At 35.4% G+C, this 6,358-nt stretch overlaps 1 pseudogene; it reads right to left on the reverse strand.

Moving 5' to 3' along the window:
- Nucleotides 1–5,449: 5,449 nt before the first annotated feature.
- On the reverse strand, nucleotides 5,450–6,126 carry LOC116138171 (annotated as a pseudogene).
- Nucleotides 6,127–6,358: the final 232 nt, after the last annotated feature.

A 6,358-nucleotide genomic window follows, 5' to 3' on the forward strand; every position in this document is an offset into this window, starting at 1 on the left:
ATAGTTAGGAACCAGAACCGCACAGTAAAGGTTCCAAAAATTTGGAATCGGAACCTGCCCGTTGACTGCTGGTTCTAGGTAAGAACCAGAACCGAACCCCGAGTACTCGTCAGTTCTGGTTCCAATCGGTTCTTTTAAACACCCCTAATGAAAACTTTGCGTCAGAGACAAAAATATAAAAAATAATAAATATATTTAAAATGAATAATACTATACTAACAAATATTATATACAAAGTCTTTCATTACAAAATGACGTGTCAAAATATGATTAGATAAATTAATATAAAAATCATTCACTATCATTTAATATGTATTTATTAAATTAATAATTCATATTAATTTATTCAATCATATTTTAACGGCATCACTTTTTTTATTTGTACGTGTAATTTTCCCACGTGCCTTTGTTATGAATTTTAATGCTTCGAGAAATGTGGTTGCTTCATGGGCCAGAAAGACATGCACAAGCCCAATATCACTTATATTTTTACTTTTATGGTAGGCACGGAGAATTTTCTTCTACCCATCTCCGCCCTTGCCCCGGACATTTTTAAGGAATCCCCGCTCCGTTCGGGCCAGACAAATGCCCATTCGTGTAATTACCTTTTAATATATGGGCGTTCACGCATTTTCACCTTTTATGTTCAGCCCAGTTATTTGATAATTCCGATCCAGGGAGATGAGAGGCCGCCTTTCCAAAATTCTCCTTCAGTCCTTCTCACTGTAGCAACATCGTGGAATGTGAGATGGATCAGAACGAAAACGTCTTGTCCAATGCCCGCTTCTGTACTAAACATAAAATAATACCCTCATTGCTACCTAATTTCTGTGCTACTCAATTTACTTTTATGGTAATTTGAGGAGAAAAGTAAATGGGGGCCGAAACTTGCCTATTACTTGTTTTTTGGAACTGCTTTGTGCTTAGTGCTTACTACTATGAGCCACAGTGATTGCCAGAACTTTCACATTAGGACGACTTTCTTTTTTCAGTGCTTCTTGCTTTTTCATGGACTCTCTCCCCTTTTAGTGCTGATTTTCATTTTCTATATACAGTAGAATGTAGCAATGCTCTCATTAAAAATCAAAAGGCAAATGCTATTTGTAAATTCATGGACAGCGATTTGTGAAACTCATGTTCTAATTCAAGAAACTTATAGGTTTCATGACAAAAAATGATAGTGTTAACATGAGTCTTGAAGATACTCGTCGTTGTGTCAAAATCAGTCACCAATTACAACAAAGCATTAGCCGTCAATTAAAATCAAACAACAGTTAAAGCCTGTGAGTTGTCATCAACTTAATCCAGTTATCCACACTTGTCCTAACTCTATTAAATTATTGGATCATAGTTAAGGAGAATTACCCATGTAAGTAGACAACTTGCTAAGTAATCATTATATTGGATTCAACTATATAAATGAGTAAGTAGACAACTTGCTAAGTAATCATTATATTGGATTCAACTATATAAATGAGCAACGTTCTTCATTAAAAAAAGGTTAGGCATACATTCGAGCTTAAGTCATTATTTATTTCTGTAAACAAAGCATTACTCTATCTTTATACGTCTCTCAAACGATATCAGAAAAATAGTTAGAGAATAATAAAATAATGGTGAACGTATAATTTGTTAACAACATCCGAACCACTCTAAAAATCTCTTTTGTCAATATTTTATTTATGTTTCTTCAAGCATGTATCATCAGTACACCATAAACACTTCTATAATCATCTCATGTGTAAATTCATAACAATTTGCATATGCGTATTTCGTTGGAGTCGAAATCACGCATCAACACTCATTAAAACTGTTAAGAATCAATCAAACTCAACCTAACATGTTCCTCTATCAAACACAACCAGCAAACACTCAAGAAACAACACAAACAATAAAGAATCAAGAATCAAGAACACAGCCAATTTTACCGTGGTTCGTTTATTCCAATGGAATAAACTACATCCACGTTGAGCTCAAAGTAATTTGAGACTCTCTGCACTATAAGGATTGAATTCGTTACAGATTACAACAAGAAATCTCAATAACCCCCAAATCTCTCCTCTCACACTTCCCCTCAATCTACCTGTAATCAACACAACCAAGACAACTTAAACAAGCGTCTAAACCAGAAGAATATACAGCTTCTTCTATCCACAATTCTAAAGAAAAATGTGACCTGATTACAACTTGAAGGAAACAAACTAAGCACCCAGCACTTGACGAAAACGCGAGAGAGAGAGTGAGTTTTTCAATCTGTTTTCGATCTGTTTCTGCAGTAAATTTCAGCTTTAAATATGTTGACCATTTGGGCTGATTTCCACCGTTAGATTAGGCTGAGATTAATGGCTAAGATCTGTCACTTACTACCTTATTAAAACGTCAGCGTATTGAAGCTTTACTTAACAAAAACCATTCAATATATAAAAAAGTGTGTGGTTCGCTGGTGTCATCTATCCTAATCTATAGTTGTCTCTGTTAGATATAGATAGTTAATTGTGGTGGAGTTGTTAGGGAGATGGGGAAGAAGATAGAAATTTAAGTCATGCATGAATCTTGAACCTAATAATAAACGGCAATTGTGGTTCAGGTCTTTGACTAAAGAAGCCACAGACTGATGCACAAAAAAAAAAAAAATATATCAGTTCCAATGAACTAATTAAATGAAGTTTTTGGTGCTCTAAACAGTAAAAAGGATATAAGCTTTTCAGAATGTAGGCCACCAACCCTTTTCTTTCACTCCTAAAAGAGCCATTTGCCTTTTGGATTTTTGCAGAGTCATTTGATAAATAAAGCATCTTAAACAAATGATAAAACCCCATTACAAAGACAATCCAATCCCAATACACCTAATTTTTGGGTTGATGAAAAGATTTGAAGGTCCAAATCCTTGTCTCTCACCCAACATTTCCACATGAGATTCTATATACTATATGCATGATTAGATACAGAATGATTGGTTTTGACCACTTTTGTTCTTGAGAAGATCTTTTACCTTTGACTCTTCAGTATTTCATCCTCTTTTTCACCCAATGTGCAATTCAAGGGAGGCCTTTTACAATGAAAGTTTGTACAAAACAAATTTTTAAAGAATTGTACAAAACTGTTATATACTAGGTTGTTTAATACTCTGATTCAACACGTAAAGCTGCCAAGTCAAGACAAAAAGATAAAAGATTTACAATCAAAGCTTTACATAAAATTGAAGGTAATGGAGAGCCAAAATATGTCCAATTGGGTTATGTTTTATCAGTTGATTAGTTTGATTCACTAGTAAAAGTAAAATCCCATAAAAGAAATTTTACTTGTATGTTTCTTGAGATAAGGAAAGTGGTTGTTGGTCAGCTGAAATTTCTCAGGGTTTCCCCACAAATTTGGTTAAGTTCAAACTATTAATGATGATAAACTCACTAACATGACATGATTTAATCACCTTTGCTGAATCAAAAGTGAGACAAAATAATGAGACTAAACAACTTTAGTTTTTGATGGTTGTGGGGAACAAAATCAATTTCCAAACAGGTGAACCATCATGAAGTTTCATTGACAAAGACTGGACACCAAAATCCCAAAAGGAGAACTTGAATTTTAAATTCCTTGGGTTGTAAATATTATAAATATACTCTAGTATGATCACACATGATGAGCAGTTCAAGCACTAGCAGAAGAAAAGTTAATGGAACTGTTTTTTTTAAGCAGCAATTTTGGTAATTGGCTTTATAAACATTGGAACACCTTTTCTTAAAAACCAGTTTTTAAGGGTGAGTTCTACTCTGCAATACAATATGTAATTGAAGATGTCGAAAAATGTTTCGTGACGAGTCAATTTTAGGCCGGCGAAAAGGTTGAAGATTTTGGTAATCCAGTGGTTATATTACTTATGTATGCAGAAAAGGCTACAAAAAGCTATAAGAATAAGGCACAAAATGTAATGTACTGAGCTATCTGTTTAAGAAAATCGCTGTCCATGTTAACAAGGTCCCTGCAAAACGCATAAAACATTTTGTTTCAACAGTCGACCACGTTTAAAATCTTTTGGTGGTTCAACTCTTCAGCAGCCGATTACGTAGGCTACAGTGTTTAGAGTTTTAAGGAATATAAACTAAATGAGTAAATGTTAAACTCGATCGCCACTGTTGAGGTAAAAGCATTCCATTTGAGGAAAACGGACCGGCAAAAGTTACAAGAAAATCTAATATTAATCATCACTTAATGGGCTAATCAAGGGAAGGAAACAGGCAGTCTGCTGTTAAAAGTGACTAATCAAGTGGTTTTCTGATCACCAAGACGTTCAAAAGATATGTTACTTTTCCGTAGTTCATAATTAACTCACTCTTTCGTGTTTAAGAATGTGAAAGCTTTTAGCGTTGATTGAATTTATTCCTGTGATGATGACTTGAGTGAGGTTATCTTGGCAAAAGTAGAATGCCCAATGAGAAGAGTTGGCTTCAGATTCTTGCAATTTTGTGGTTTAACTTAACTTCATATGATTGTAATTTGTGAGGTCAATAATGCATAAATGGGCCAAGCATGCATCCTATGACTGGAAATTATCAGAAATCCGGAGATAAAAAGAAAAGATATGGGCCATTTAAAATCATTAGAACACCCACCCAATTGCATTCAGGTGTTTTTTTTTTTTTTTAATCTTTAGCTGTGTTGTAGCACTTCCTATTTCCAACCAAAAGTCTACCCCAGCTGCAGTAAACAGGAGCTCTTTTAACCAACACGTTGTAAAAAGATGTTTAGTTTCAACCATCCAACCCAATTTATACAATTTGTCATCACATCGCTTTTTTTGCTCGATAAATATTAGTTTAAGGTCATCAGCTTTACAATAAAGTCTCATGACTGTGTTATTGTATTCTATAATCAAGCACTGGACTGTGGCACTGTATCCATTTGATTTCTGAATTGAAAATTTTAGATTCCAGAATGTATGAAGTGACCGATATAGTGCCAGTTTCTCTGTATTTTGATGCCACCAAAACAAAAACAGAGAGACTGAAAACAGGTTTGGTGAATTTCCCATTTCAAATTTTAGTGAATTTTTTGTTGAGGGAGGTAAAGTTTATATTTGAAGTTGAAAGGTACGTGTACGACAATCCCAAATTCTAAAGGGTTCTTCTTTTGAGTTGAAAAAATTGTTGTTTAGATGTTTGTACTATTGTATGACAGTAAGGCACTGCACTTTCAACGGAATTGACGTGTTAAGAAGAAGACACAAAATGCCAAGCAGATAATTAAAATAATGATAATAATAGCTATATTATAACATAAATGCACGTACATAGCATCTTCAAGAGGTCACTTAGGAGACAATTCTAGCAACCGGAGATGGTCTAACTGGTAGCAGCCCATTACGACTCTAAAAAGGCTAAGAAAAAAAGGGTCAAATTGCAAATGAGTTGACATTAATTAGCAGAAAGGAACCATAAGTGGGTAAGAGCTTTTAATGGTCCACATAGAGAGACTGAGGTGGCACAACAGAACATAACTCTACAGATCCATAGTCAAGAAGCTCCTGAATCATTTGCTCAATGTGATCATCTTCGAGAGGCTTGAACTGCTGGCTACTTTCAACTGAACTTTCTTCACAAACAGTTTGGCTCACTTGACTCACTACTTTGCACTGATAATGGGCTCTTCTCTAGCAACCGTGACCCACTTCACTGCCTCTCCCAGCAATGTCATTAGTTTTGATAACGTGTGAAACTGGTGCTTTGTGGGCTCATTTGGTGATGATTTGGTCATTTGAAGAGAGGCATGTAGCCACTATGAAGTTTAGCAGTCAAAGTTGCGAGAGAAGTTAGATGATGAAGATTGAGGCGCATTTGGGTTGTATTGGAAGTTGGTTCTAGCCCTTGGTCCACACATCAGCCTTGCTGCTTCATCATACGCTCTTGCAGCGTCTTCAGCCGTTTCGAAAGTGCCTAGCCAAATTCTAGTCTTCCTGTAGAGACGAAAAAGTTTCTATTAGTACAGAGAACTAAATCAAAACGTGGGGTAGTGTAAAACCTTTTGCGGAATTTTTAAGTGAAACTTACAACAGTGGGTGACGAATTTCAGATACCCAAGAGCCCCAATGCCTTGTCTAACACCTCTGTAACGCTGTTGAGGTCTGGCCATGTTAGTGAAAGCGAAACGTTTCTTGAGAAAAGTGTTTGCGAGAATGCCTGAGTGAGAAGAAATTATGTAGAGAATGGAGAGCAGAGGTGGGTTTTTGTAGTTGTGTTTCTTGAAAGGGATTGAAGATTTCTTTTCCTGCCTTGGCACCCAATTTGAGGGGTCCCATTAATTTTTTAGGTCATTTTTTTTTTCCCAAATTTTTTTAAAATCAGTTTCCAGTTGGCTTATTTGG

The sequence above is a fragment of the Pistacia vera genome, unplaced genomic scaffold (assembly GCF_008641045.1).
Source record: "Pistacia vera cultivar Batoury unplaced genomic scaffold, PisVer_v2 Contig338, whole genome shotgun sequence".
Lineage (NCBI taxonomy): Eukaryota > Viridiplantae > Streptophyta > Magnoliopsida > Sapindales > Anacardiaceae > Pistacia > Pistacia vera.